The sequence below is a fragment of the Humulus lupulus genome, chromosome 3 (assembly GCF_963169125.1).
Source record: "Humulus lupulus chromosome 3, drHumLupu1.1, whole genome shotgun sequence".
NCBI classification, from domain to species: domain Eukaryota; kingdom Viridiplantae; phylum Streptophyta; class Magnoliopsida; order Rosales; family Cannabaceae; genus Humulus; species Humulus lupulus.
The window spans coordinates 55,088,935-55,101,790 of NC_084795.1; the positions used below are offsets into that span (position 1 = coordinate 55,088,935).

Sequence of the window (12,856 nt, forward strand, 5' to 3'; positions counted from 1 at the left end):
TAACCAGGGAAATTGCAAATATTTGTGCCAATTTCTCTGGCCTATTTTGATAAAAAAAAATCAACACCAGAAACAAAAAAACAGCAGCAGAAACGAAAAAAACAACAGTATAATTTTTTGTAAACATTTATCTAGAGTTAACCTTTGTGATCAAAACTATAAAAGTAATTCAGATATCAAAGTTAATATATGTACTCTTGTGTGTTCTAAATTTCTAAGTATTAAACCTACTTAAAAAAATCAAATATTAAAATGCAAAGTTTAAACCTAAAACAATTACATAATCATTAATATAAAACTATCCAAAAATTAAAAAATCTGAAATTATGTCAATTTATAAAAAAAAATCACAAAAATTAAATTTAATTCACAAAAATTAATAAAATTGCACTTACATGTGGTAATTGAGCAATGTGGGTTCTTGATGTAGAAAACCCCAAAAAACCAAGAAAGTTTATGGGTTTTCAAACTACAATCTTCAAAAATACAAAATCTATACAAAAAATTCAAAAAAAACTATATATAAGTTACATAAACATATATAAATCACTATTTTTACATTAAAATTGAAAAAAAAAATTGATAAAAACGTACCTAGGTGAGCAAATGTGGAAGGAGGCGCCGCTGGTTTCTCTGGTTTTTCAAGCATTTTCGTTTCTGAACATTAAGTAAATGGGTCTGTACACGGGACGATGAGGGTTTATTTAGGTTATTCGGGTCGTTTGCGTCAGTGCCCCACTGACGGTAACGGCCGTTTGCGTCAGTGGGGCACTGACACAAACGCTCCATAGTGAAACGCGCGTTTCACTTAGGCACTTGCGTCAGTGCCCCACTGACGCAAACGGGCCGTTACCGTCAGTGCCCCACTGACGCTGTTAACGGCCCGTTTGCGTCAGTGGGGCACTGACGCAAACGGCCCCATTAAACAGCGTCAGTGTATGTTATGACGCAATTGCCCTATCATTTGTTGCAGTGCCTAACTGTCACAAATGCTAATTTTTGGTCAACAGCGTCAGTCAACTGCGTTGACTGATGCGTTTGACTGACACAATTGCCCTTTTTTGTAGTAGTGGGAAGAGGAGAACCAAAAGTCCTCCAAAGAAACAATCACAAACTATAAATAAAATAAAGCATTCCCTCAATATCATTCACCCATAAAAAAAATCCAAAACTTCAAAGAATCTTTTGGAAAAAAAGCCCTAATTAAACAGCCAAAACTGGAACATTCCCTAGCAATCTACCATTATCATTAACAACACTCAACAAATAATTAGCCCCAAGCAACGCCAACACTTCAGAATGACAAAGTCTGTGCTAAAGCTTTAATTTCATCGGCTGTTCCGCATTGTTAAACAAATCTGGAAGGCCAGGATCGCAACAAATATCACATCCACATAATCACACATCATCAATAATTTCCAAATAAATAATATATAATACATTAAAAAAACAATTATAATGTATTCAAAACTATAGTGATCCAAATAGACCAGAATTTTGAGTCAGGCTGACACCAGGAGATGCGCACAATTTGGGACACAAATCTGGCCCTGTGCCAGGTACTTAACAGATGATAAGCTGGCATCAAAAAATGTCTTTGAAAATAGCTTTGGAGAGAAATTGAGCTTTTTCAATTTCTTTATTAATGGAACTCATTGTTTCATCTAATCTTTACATTGCTGGATTTAAGAGACTTATAATAGTATTTTTATTTTCTTTTGGAAAGGATTGCTTGTCATATATTTCTCTAGTTATGTATAAAAAAAATTATTGTCTGTGTGTCTCAACCCCTTCAAAACCATCCCGGGCATAGCAAAACAAGAAACAGACCTACCACTCAAGATGACCCAAAACTGCTTTTATGAGGCCTTTTCTAAGATGCAAAATGTCTCGAGAATCCCCCTACATCAACATGAAGGAAGTTGATTTAACACATTATACCTACAGCCTCCGTTGCTTGTATCAAGCTTTATATGACCTGTAACTACATTATTAGCATGTAATGGTATTGATGTCTTAATTACAAAAAAAAAAAAAAAAGGATTTACTTTGGAAAGGAACCACTAAGACCTTGCCCAATCATGACTCATTCAGATCTCTCTAAGTGTCTCTGTCTAATTGTAAATACATGCTATGCAGAAATGTAGATCATGTTAGGCTAATTCTAGTTAAAACCCGGTTCATGTCAACAACAGCTGCATATCTTCCAACTAACAGTGAAAATATACTAATTAATCGTACCACTTACTAGGGAGCATTTCCTTGTGAAGTAGCATGAAATGAAGTAGAAAGCTGACCTGGATAACATAACATTTACTTCAGTTAATGTGAACCTTAAAATACTATATGATATATAACTCATATTTGAAACTCAATGAAAAATTAAAAAAACTAATGACAGTGAAACTATAAGGCTAAATAGGTCAAAGACCTTGTCATTTTCTGATTAGAATATAGATTGGTGTATTTGGTTTTAACTTTAGACAGGCCAAACACCCATACAACAGCGGTAGCACATGAAAACTGCAACCGAAATTTTGGGATACAGTTTGGTTTAAATGTGTAAATGAATTTATAACCTTTTCTCTTTTCTCATTTGTTGATAGATTGAGAGGTCTTGCTGTAACTTATTTCTGTTTGAAATTTTTCATTGTTGTGTTCCTAATTAGATGCTTAACCTCTGGTTGAGTTTGTGATGGTCTTATTCATTACAATTTTTTTAGCTGTAATATTATTTTCGCCATATGATAAAAAGTAGCATTGTTACTATAATTATTTTTAAAAAAAAAAAATATTTGCTGACTGCTAGAAAGTCGTAGTTGACAAAAACCATTTGCTAATAACCTTCTTTTTCTAGAATACATCTATCATAAGCCATCATTTCAAAATATACAGACTGGATTCATAAGCATGTACATAAAAAACAAAGGTGACACCTATGAACCATTCAAATGTGTTCTCATGTATTTCAAAATAATACCAAACTGAACAAAATCATTCTAAAAAATTTAAGTTTCAACATTTTAAGGACAAGAAAATTTTAACAGCAACAGCGAAATACAAAAAGGCAAAAAATCCAAATGTGTACCTCATTTAAAGAGGAAGAACTAGATGAAATTGCAACCTCTGAATCTGGTAGCAGTAACACAAAAGAGAGTTCTTTCAAACTCCTTTAGATGTAAAAATATAGAAACGTATGAGCTCACAAAAGAAAGGTGGAGATGGAGAGAATTTGAAAAGAAACAAACTATTTAATACCTTAGAGCCCACAACAAACCATCATTACTATGCCCCATACTTGCATCATTCATAATTCTGCAACACATTTCAATTTTTTATGTGAACAATCATTTTCTATTTAAAGCATCCATAAACAAGCATGTAGAAGATTAAAAAAACTCATGTCATCAAAGAAGCTATATACCCTAACAAACATGCAAATAGAATGTTTAAAAACTAGCATCCTGTTATCATTTATATTTTATTATTTTAAGCAGGGAACATACAAAAACATCAGTATAGGAAGTATTTTCCTATACAAGCCTGCATCAAAATACAACTAAAAAAATGTAAGCTGATTATGCATTCTAATATGAAAGGCATCTGAAAAATAGTTGCATAGTTATGAAATTCTAATAGAAAATTAGCATAGCAAACACATAAACAGAAAGGAACAAACTAGGGTGATATAGGACCAAAGGAGAAAATATGACAGATAACAAGAGATGAATCAATAGAGAGAAATAGAACAACAGATAGAAAAGATGTAGAGAGAACAACATTAGAGAGAAATCTCAATGATTTATAATTTTATAGTCAAATTTGACTATATAAAGTATGAAGTCACTTGTGCACAAAATTATCAACATAGTAAAGAATCACATCAGAAGAATAATAGTTCAGATACATTTTGCAAAGGGAAAACTATTTACTATGTTTGACCTGAAACAAAGAACTACCTTTTAAAGCTTTCAATGATACAATCAAACCAGTAGATGAAGAGATTTTTACTCATGCGCCTTTTGTAGTTGTGAGTGAGACAACAAAAAGCAGCATTCCTATAGAATAGTCCCTCTGTTACTTAAACATTCTTTTGTAGTATCATGATTGGGAATCATAAACATTCTTTTGTAGTATTATGACAGGGAATCATAAGGTTGAAAATATTGGTGTCCATAGATATACCGGCACTTGATTTTATTGAAATATCGGAGAAAATATCAATACTGATTGGAAAAATTTTAAAACTTTATTGAAATTACAAATAAATTCTTAAAATATAATTTTTATCATAAAATCTTAAACAAATACAAAACATTCAACAATACAGAAGCCACATATATTTAAACATATCTTCATAAATACATTTCTATACAAATATAACATTTGATAAAAAGAAAATCAATACCAAAACAAACTCTTAGGGGTTCAAAAGTAGTATTCATATGATCTTGATCTAATCAATACTAATTATATTATGATATAGTTTGAGTATAAATACATGTAAATAAGAATATTAAACCAACCAAATTGAGTAGATGAATAATTGAAAAATCTTGCAGATACTAGAGTAGTCACTATCACAAGATTTCATTCTATAGTTGCTAAAATCATAAATGATGTTAAAGTGGTTACAAGATACTCTACAAAGATTACTTACAAGAGTCTATCAATTATGTTTTCATATTAAAAAATATGATTTAAATTGTTTCTTTTGTGTTTTATTTGATACTTTTCAAAATTAAATTGATATTTCTGACATTTCATCAATGTTTCCACAATATTTCTGCTATATTTTGACAGATAAAGTTTTACACTCAGAAAAATATCAGAACCTTGGAAAATTCAGATATTTCGACAGAAATATCGCCGATAATATCGATTTTTTCATCCTTGATACTAACCAATTATTTTTTTTTAATTCACCACTTTCCTCACATAGTCTAGCTGATGAACTCTGTTTTAAAAAAAAAATCTCCAGACTAGTATGTCCAGAAATGTTACTCCATCCCCTACTTACATCTGTACATTACCAAGTTTTTCATGAACTTCTTTCTACCTTTTCCACACATCAAAAACCCTGCTAACACATTAATTCCTGCAGTCCACTCTGAACATATGAAGCAAAAATACTTCCAAACATATAAAGAGTAGAGCCTCGTTTCAGTAGATGAGCATCAATATAGACAAGACAATGATAACTGTTCTAACCAAAGCGTCCTTCGTCACACTAAGAAGCCTAACCTCCTAATCCAAAGTTAACAAAAATTTGTTATAGCTCATCTAAAACGGTTAACCAGGGTGGTTATTTATATATTTAGTTTGCCTTAATATATTTTACAATGTTCACATCACACAACTCATAAACTATTAGACTCCTAAATTAAGGAAGGGGAGAATTGTTGCATTTTCTTTATAAAAAGTAATAACAATTACAAAAAAGGAAACTTGATATTGCCAAATCAATCAGTTTATGATATACCATAGACACTTTCCTTTTTTGAGCTCTTCTCTTAAATGTGCATCAGCATGCTCTCTCTTCACCCGCTTCTCAGATGATGATGGCTTATCTCTGTTAACAGAAGCCTAAGAAGAAAAATCACATTAGATACCTCTTACCTGAATCTTTATCTCAAGAAATTTGACATAAATCACAACTTTTATAACATGAATAGAAATAACTTTTATAACAAATTTAAGTTGAGCTTTTTATGTCCCACGACATAAAAAGCAACAGTCCATCATTATTCTCATAGAACCATCAAAATAGAAAAATAAATAAATAAAAACGATGAAAATAAAAAATTCGCATACCAATTGGACTTTCAGTTGCACCTCTCTCTGTTAACACCCAAACTCTTAGTCCTTGCACTTCTGCTTTCTCATCCTATGAATATTTATTAATTATAATGAAAATATAGAAATAAAAAACAGAATGAACTGCACTTCAAATCTCAACCCTCGTACATGTATTGATTAAAATGTTCATGCATTCAGGTCATTTCTCAAGCTAAATTCAATCAATTGCCACTCAAATTCCACAAAGCTATGATAATCGCATCTCAAACAAAATTTAACCAGAAAAATTATAAACAATACACCAGCTAAATTTAAGTCCCATATATACATACATACATACATATATATAAAAAAAAAGAATTAATCATTTTCCGCAAGAATAGAAATGAAAAAAAGTGTGTTCACAGGAAATACCTCAAGTGAGAATGTAGATAGCGCCGCAATGGCTTCTTCCACAGGAACAACCATAGTAGTAGTAGTAGAGGTCTTAGCTACGATCTCACAAAAATTGAATCATCGCAATCAGGCAAACATTTTGAGCAGAAGTAGAAAATGGAATTGCTCAAAGTAGTCAACACATTCTCTTCACACACACATATATATGTATAATTATCCAAAATTCATGGCTTACCGGATAACTTGGGAGAAAGGAGATCAGAAGAGAGAGAGTGAGTGAGTCACATTAGGAGACGTTGCTCTGAACTCTGGCTCGTCTCCTCTGCTTAGTTAGCACTGTCTGAATGGAAGTGGTTAGAGAAACCACTAATATTAATGATTCAATCAACTATTGAAATCCATCAAACCCATTTCAGAAATTTCCCAAAAACCATCATCCAAATTGAATAAAAACCCAATTTTTTTTTCTAAAAAAAAAATCATCTTGTACCTCATTGAAGGATGATTTGGGTGGGCTTGGATTCTCAAGAACAGTGGGCAGAGCACTAAACACTGAGCTAGCTCCATCTGTCAATCTTCTTCAGATTCCGTGGGAACCACCGCACATCATCGTTGTGAGCCACCGCACGACGCCATGAGTGTAGTCGTGGTCTCCCATGGAAGTGAGAGAGGAAGATAGGGGAGACATGGAGCTTGAGACGAGATGATTTGAGAGAAATAGAGAGAAAGATGAAGGGGGTGGCTGAGAGGAGAGAGGCACGTATAGGAAGAAAAAGAGATTTAGGGATTTTTACTTTATTAATATTTTTTAATATAAAAAGTTTTAAATAGATAAGAGAGAAACTGGGAGAGAAAAGTGACAATTAATGTTGGTGCCCAAAATTTTGAGTCACCCGCTTATGGTGGTTTTTACCAAGCATAATACTATTTTAATTCTGTTAGATTTTAATGTTATCCTATGCCCTTTTTGGTGTAGTGAGTCCCTCTCGCTACTGCTGCCAAAACTACAAGGGAAAAGTTTCATAATGGGTTATTATCAAACAACAAAGCAAAGTGTTATATGCTTGCTAGTATGAGCGATGTGCTCAGAAAGAAGTTTGAGAAAATTGAAAATGCTTATCAGATCTTGGATACCCTTGAAGATATGTTTGGCCAGCAGTCAGATCAGTGCATGCATGAGGCCACCAGATCCTACATGACCAAGAAAATGAAGAAAGGGGTTTCTGTTAGAGAACATGTATTAGACATGATCAATATAATGCATGATGCCATTATCCATGGGGCAATCATTGATGAAAAAACTCAAGTAAGCATTATACTTGAATTGCTTTCATGAGCTTTTAATGGTTTCACCACCAACTATGTCATGAACAAATTATCATATAACAGGACACAACTGTTGAATGAATTGCAAACTTATGAATCTCTTAACAAAGGTTCTCATAAAGAAGGAGAAGAAAATGTTGCTAATTTTAACCCATCCTCTTCAAAGGCTAAAACCAAAAAGAGGAAAAATAAAAATGGAAAGGACAAGGAGAAAGAAAAAGACAAGAATTCGAAGAAGCCTAAAAAGTCATCCAAAGGCAAAGAGAATACGAACACAAAAAGCTCAAAAAAGAAGACCCCTAAAGGTACCTGTTTTCACTGTGGAGTAGATGGTCAATGGAAGAGAAACTGTCCAAAGTATCTCGCTGACCTAAAAGAGAAAAGGAAAGGTAAATTTGATTTACTTGTATTAGAAGCTTGTTTAGTGGAAGACAATTCCTCATCCTGGATAGTAGATTCAAAAGCTACTAACCATGTTTGTTTTTCTCTACAGATTCTTAGTTTGACAAGGAAGCTTGCTGATGGAGAGGTGAATACGAGGGTAGGTAGTGATCAGATTATCTCTACAGCAGCAGTTGGAACAACTTGTTTGGAATTTGATAAGAATAAATTTCTTGTTTTAGAAAACGTTTATTATATTTATGGATTTTCTAAAAACTTAATTTCTGTTTCTATGTTGCATGAACAAGGTTTTAAATTTTCTTTTAATAATAATTTGATTGTTATTATAAGATATGGTTTTAAGATATGTTCTGCAAAATCTATTGATGGGCTTTATAAACTGCAAGCTAAAGAGAAATCTACTTATAATTCTGAATTATTTAAATAAGCTAATCCTAGATCTATTAAATGACAAAAGACTGATTCCGATAGTGAAACATATCTGTGGCACTTGAGATTGGGCCATATTGGTCTAGACCAAATTAATAGGCTTGTAAAGGAAGGTCCTTTAAGATAAGTATCTATTGGATTTCTCCCTGTCTGTGAATCTTATCTAGAAGGAAAAATGACCAAGAGACCTTTCTCTACTAAAGGTTGAAGAGCTACAAAATCACTTCAGCTAGTACATATGGATGTTGGCAGTCCACTTAATGTACATGCAAGAGGAGGTTATGAATACTTTGTCACTTTCATTGACGATTACTCAAGATATTGTTACCTATACTTAATGCAAAGAAAATTTGAAAATTATGGAAAGTTCAATGAATTTCAAGCTGAGGCTGAAAAGAAATTAGGTAAATCACTAAAAGTTCTTCGATTTGATCGAGGAGGAGAGTACTTGGATTTTTAATTTGAGGACCATCTACGTGAGCATGGTATTCAATCCCAACTCACTGCACCTAGAACGCCACAATAAAATTGTATTTTAGAAAGATGGAATAGAATGTTATTAGATATGGTTAGATCAATGATGATTTTCTCATCATTACCACTGTCATTCTGGGGCTATGTGATTCAATGTGCTCTATACATATTGAATGTTGTTCCATCTAAGTCTATATAGAAGACACCCATGGAATTATGGAATGGGTTTACACCATTTTTAAATTTGGGGGTGTCCTGCACATGTTCTTAAAGGAAAGACCGGGAAGTTGGAATCACACTCAGAAGTGTGCATGTTTGTGGGATATTCCAAAGAGACTAGAGGTGGAATTTTCTATAGTCCAAAAGAAAATAAAACAGATGGATCGACAAATGAAACTTTTCTTGAACATGACTATGTTAATAACAACAAACCTTGCAGTTTGGTTTTACTGGAGGAGATGGTGTCAAATTAAGTTGCAAAGTCACCAACAACAACCAATGAAAAACGGCAAGAGGAAACTGCTAGTTCTAGTGAGAATAGTATAGAGCCTCGTCGTTGTGGGAGGGTTAGTAAGTAACCCACACGCTATGAACACGAAGTTCAATTGCTTGTGTCCGACACAAACAAAGAAGATTTGTTGACATTTAAAGATGCAATGAATGATACTGACAAGGACAAATGGCAAGATTCCATGACCCAATAAATGGAATCAATGTATTCCAATTCTATCTGGGTTCTTGAAGATCCACATGAGAATATCAAACCCATTGGTTGCAAGTGGATATTCAAGAAGAAAAGAGTAGCGAATGGTAAAGTAGAGACTGTCAAAGCAAGGCTTGTATCGAGAGGGTACACACAAAAAGAAGGGGTTGACTATGAAGAAACCATTTCTCCTATAGCCATGCTAAAATCCATTCGTATACTCTTGTCCATTGTTGCGTGCATGGATTATGAGATTTGGAAAATGGATGTCAAAACAACTTTTCTGAATGGCTACCTTGACGAAACCATTTACATGTCTCAACTAGAAGGGTTCAAAGTAAAAGGTCTAGAGAAAAACGTTTGCAAGCTTCTTAGGTCCATCTATGGACTCAAACAAGCTTCTACATCTTGGAATCTTAGATTTGATGACATAGTTAAAACATTTGGTTTTGAAAAAAATGTTGACGAACCTTGTGTCTATAAACAAATCAAAGATAGTGTAGTAGTATTCCTCGTTCTTTATGTTGATGATATATTACTGATTGGAAATGACGTAACATCATTATTAAAGGTAAAGAACTGGTTAGCTAAAGAATGCCAAATGCAAGATTTGGGAGAAGACAAGTATGTTCTGGGCATTAAAATTCTTAGAGATAGACAAAACAAAACTTTGGCAACGTCTCAAGAAACTTATATTGATAAGGTGCTAGAATGCTTTAATATGTAAAACTCCAAAAAGGGTGATATGCCAACCCGTTCTGGAGTATTCCTTTCCAAGGAGCAGTTTCCCAAAACACCTCAGGAAGAGGAAGATATGAGACAGTATCCATATGTCTTAGCGGTAGGTAGTCTAATGTGTGCCATGTTGTGTACAAGACCTAACATTTGTTATGCAGTAGGGAACGTCAGCCGTTATCAATCCAATCCTAGATTGAGTCATTGGATTGCAATGAAGAATATTCTCAAGTATCTTAGAAATACTAGATATTATATGCTTGTATATTTAGGTGGAGACCTGAACCCCATTGGTTACATTGATTCTGATTTTCAATCAGACAGACATAGTGAGAAATCGACTTCTGGATCAGTGTTTTGTCTTGGAGGAGCAGCAGTAGTCTAGCGAAGTAGTAAACAATCCAGCATTGCAGACTCCACCATGGAAGTCGAGTATATAGCAGCTTGTGAAGCAACTAAGGAGGCTGTGTGGCTCAAAAAGTTCTATTCTGATATGGAAGTAGTGTCAGATGTTGATAAGCCACTAGTCCTATACTGTGACAACAGTGGGGTAGTAGCTAACTCAAAGGAACCATGGAGTCACAAGAGGGGAAATCACATCAAGAGGAAGTATCACTTGCTTAGAGAGATAGTTCATCGAGGAGATGTTGTAGTTATGAAGATAACTTAAGAGCATAATCTTGCAGATCCTTTCACAAAGACTTTATCAATGAAATCTTTTTAGGAGCATGTAAGAAACATGGGAATGAGAGAGATGCCTCATTTGCTTTAGGGAAAGTGGGATTTTTGGGAATTGTGCCCTGAAAGCATATGTAGTAGACATTGTTTTAAAAAATAAATAAATAAATTGAATATGTTATGAAAATATTTTATGGACTATATTATTCTGTGATAATATTATGTAAATATCTGTAAAAGTTCATTTATGTGATCTCAAACACAAATTGGTACGAGAGGATTGTGTTGAAGATAAATGAACTTGAATAGTTCGAAGTAAAATAAAGTTATGGAATCTTTAGATTAATTACTGCAAGTACAGTCCACTAGTATTATAAATACATGTGATCTAGATCCGGATCACTAGTGTAGTAGGACACTTTAGTTGAGGTACTTTATATATTAGAAAATATATAGAACTGGATCAGATATGTTTATTAATACTTAGTTAAATACCGTTTTGAATTATTAATTAAATATATCAAATGATAATCCTATACAAATAGATCTTAATCCTGAAGTTACTATGAACACCTGTTTATATTATATGAGTTCTTTGATTCACTCGTTATGGCCTGTCAGAATGATCAGGCTAGACACTTTTGTTTTGGGAACTCATTAATGTAAATGGTTGTGGGCATAGTATACAGATATGGAATTTATACCTTCTCATAAGAGATTAAATAATGGTTCTCTTAAGTGTTGACTTTTGGGACTGAAAAGGTTATTGAGCTCAAATTCATAATTTAGTTATTAATTAACCTTCACTAGTAAAGTCAATGGTACTTAAGGAAACAAGATATAATTAAAAGGGTACAACGGTAATTTTATTCTCGATTAATTATGAACCATTATTAAAGGGTTAATTTATATGAAATGATTATAACAATGGACGCTTTATCATTATAAAGTACTGAGTAAATGAAATGTCTATAATTACTAGAGTGCAGTCTCATATTTATAGTGGAATAATAATGAGATTAATAAATTAAGATTATTTAATTAAAGAGTTTAATCAATAATCTCAAATTTATTGGAGCTTGGAATTATAGGTCCATAGGTCCCCACAGCGGCTCTATCAACACTATTCAAGGCAAGAGTTGATATAAAGGGAAAAATGGTTGAAAGACATATTTAAGAAGAAATTTGTTCTTCGGACCAAATATGCAATTATGTGATAATAATGATTAATAAATTAAATACAAATTAGTTGTAATAAAAAAATTAATTAATATTTAATTTTCATAATTATATTAAATAATTAAATTAATTTTCAAAATTATATTAAATAATTAATTAATTATAAATTTTGAAATTATAATAAATTAAATATTAATTTCGAAATTATTATTGGTTTAAAATAATTAGTGGAATTAATTAAATATCTTTGTTTGAGTGGGAGATAATAATTTGATAAGTTCAAATTGGATTTGAATTTAAATGATTGATATTTATTCAAATAATTAATTATATTTGATAATTAGTTAAAAAGATATTTAATTTATATTTCAATTCAAATTTGAATTAATTATCAAGTTGTTAGATTTTTATCTGACGAAATAGTTTGAATAAATAATTAAATAAAAATAGAAAAACCAAATATTCCTAAAACATAGGATTGTACACAACCACATACAGTCCGTGTACTGCATAATTTTCAGGGATATATTTTTAAATTTTATTTATTTAATTAATGGAAAATTCAAAAAATTAGTTTTTGGATATTTTCATTAATAAGATAATTAATTAATTAAAAGATAAATTGTAAGTTGGTTACAGATTTATTTTTTAAATTTGAATATTTTCTTTTTAAGTAAGACTTATCAGAAAATAATGAGAATACTCAAAAATACTCTAGACACTCAAGAATTCGCT

The 12,856-nt window shown here is 32.2% G+C and overlaps 2 long non-coding RNA genes across 2 annotated transcripts; both read right to left on the reverse strand.

The window, feature by feature from the left end:
• Nucleotides 1-3,257: 3,257 nt before the first annotated feature.
• Nucleotides 3,258-5,880, reverse strand: LOC133821127 (uncharacterized). Its single transcript, XR_009887327.1, has 4 exons — nt 5,815-5,880; nt 5,483-5,586; nt 3,960-4,058; nt 3,258-3,315 (listed from the first exon to the last, which is right to left on the reverse strand). It is a non-coding gene; the product is annotated as an uncharacterized LOC133821127 (long non-coding RNA).
• Nucleotides 5,881-6,193: 313 nt separating this feature from the next.
• LOC133821128 (uncharacterized) lies at nt 6,194-6,774 on the reverse strand. Its single transcript, XR_009887328.1, has 3 exons — nt 6,686-6,774; nt 6,431-6,531; nt 6,194-6,297 (listed from the first exon to the last, which is right to left on the reverse strand). It is a non-coding gene; the product is annotated as an uncharacterized LOC133821128 (long non-coding RNA).
• Nucleotides 6,775-12,856: the final 6,082 nt, after the last annotated feature.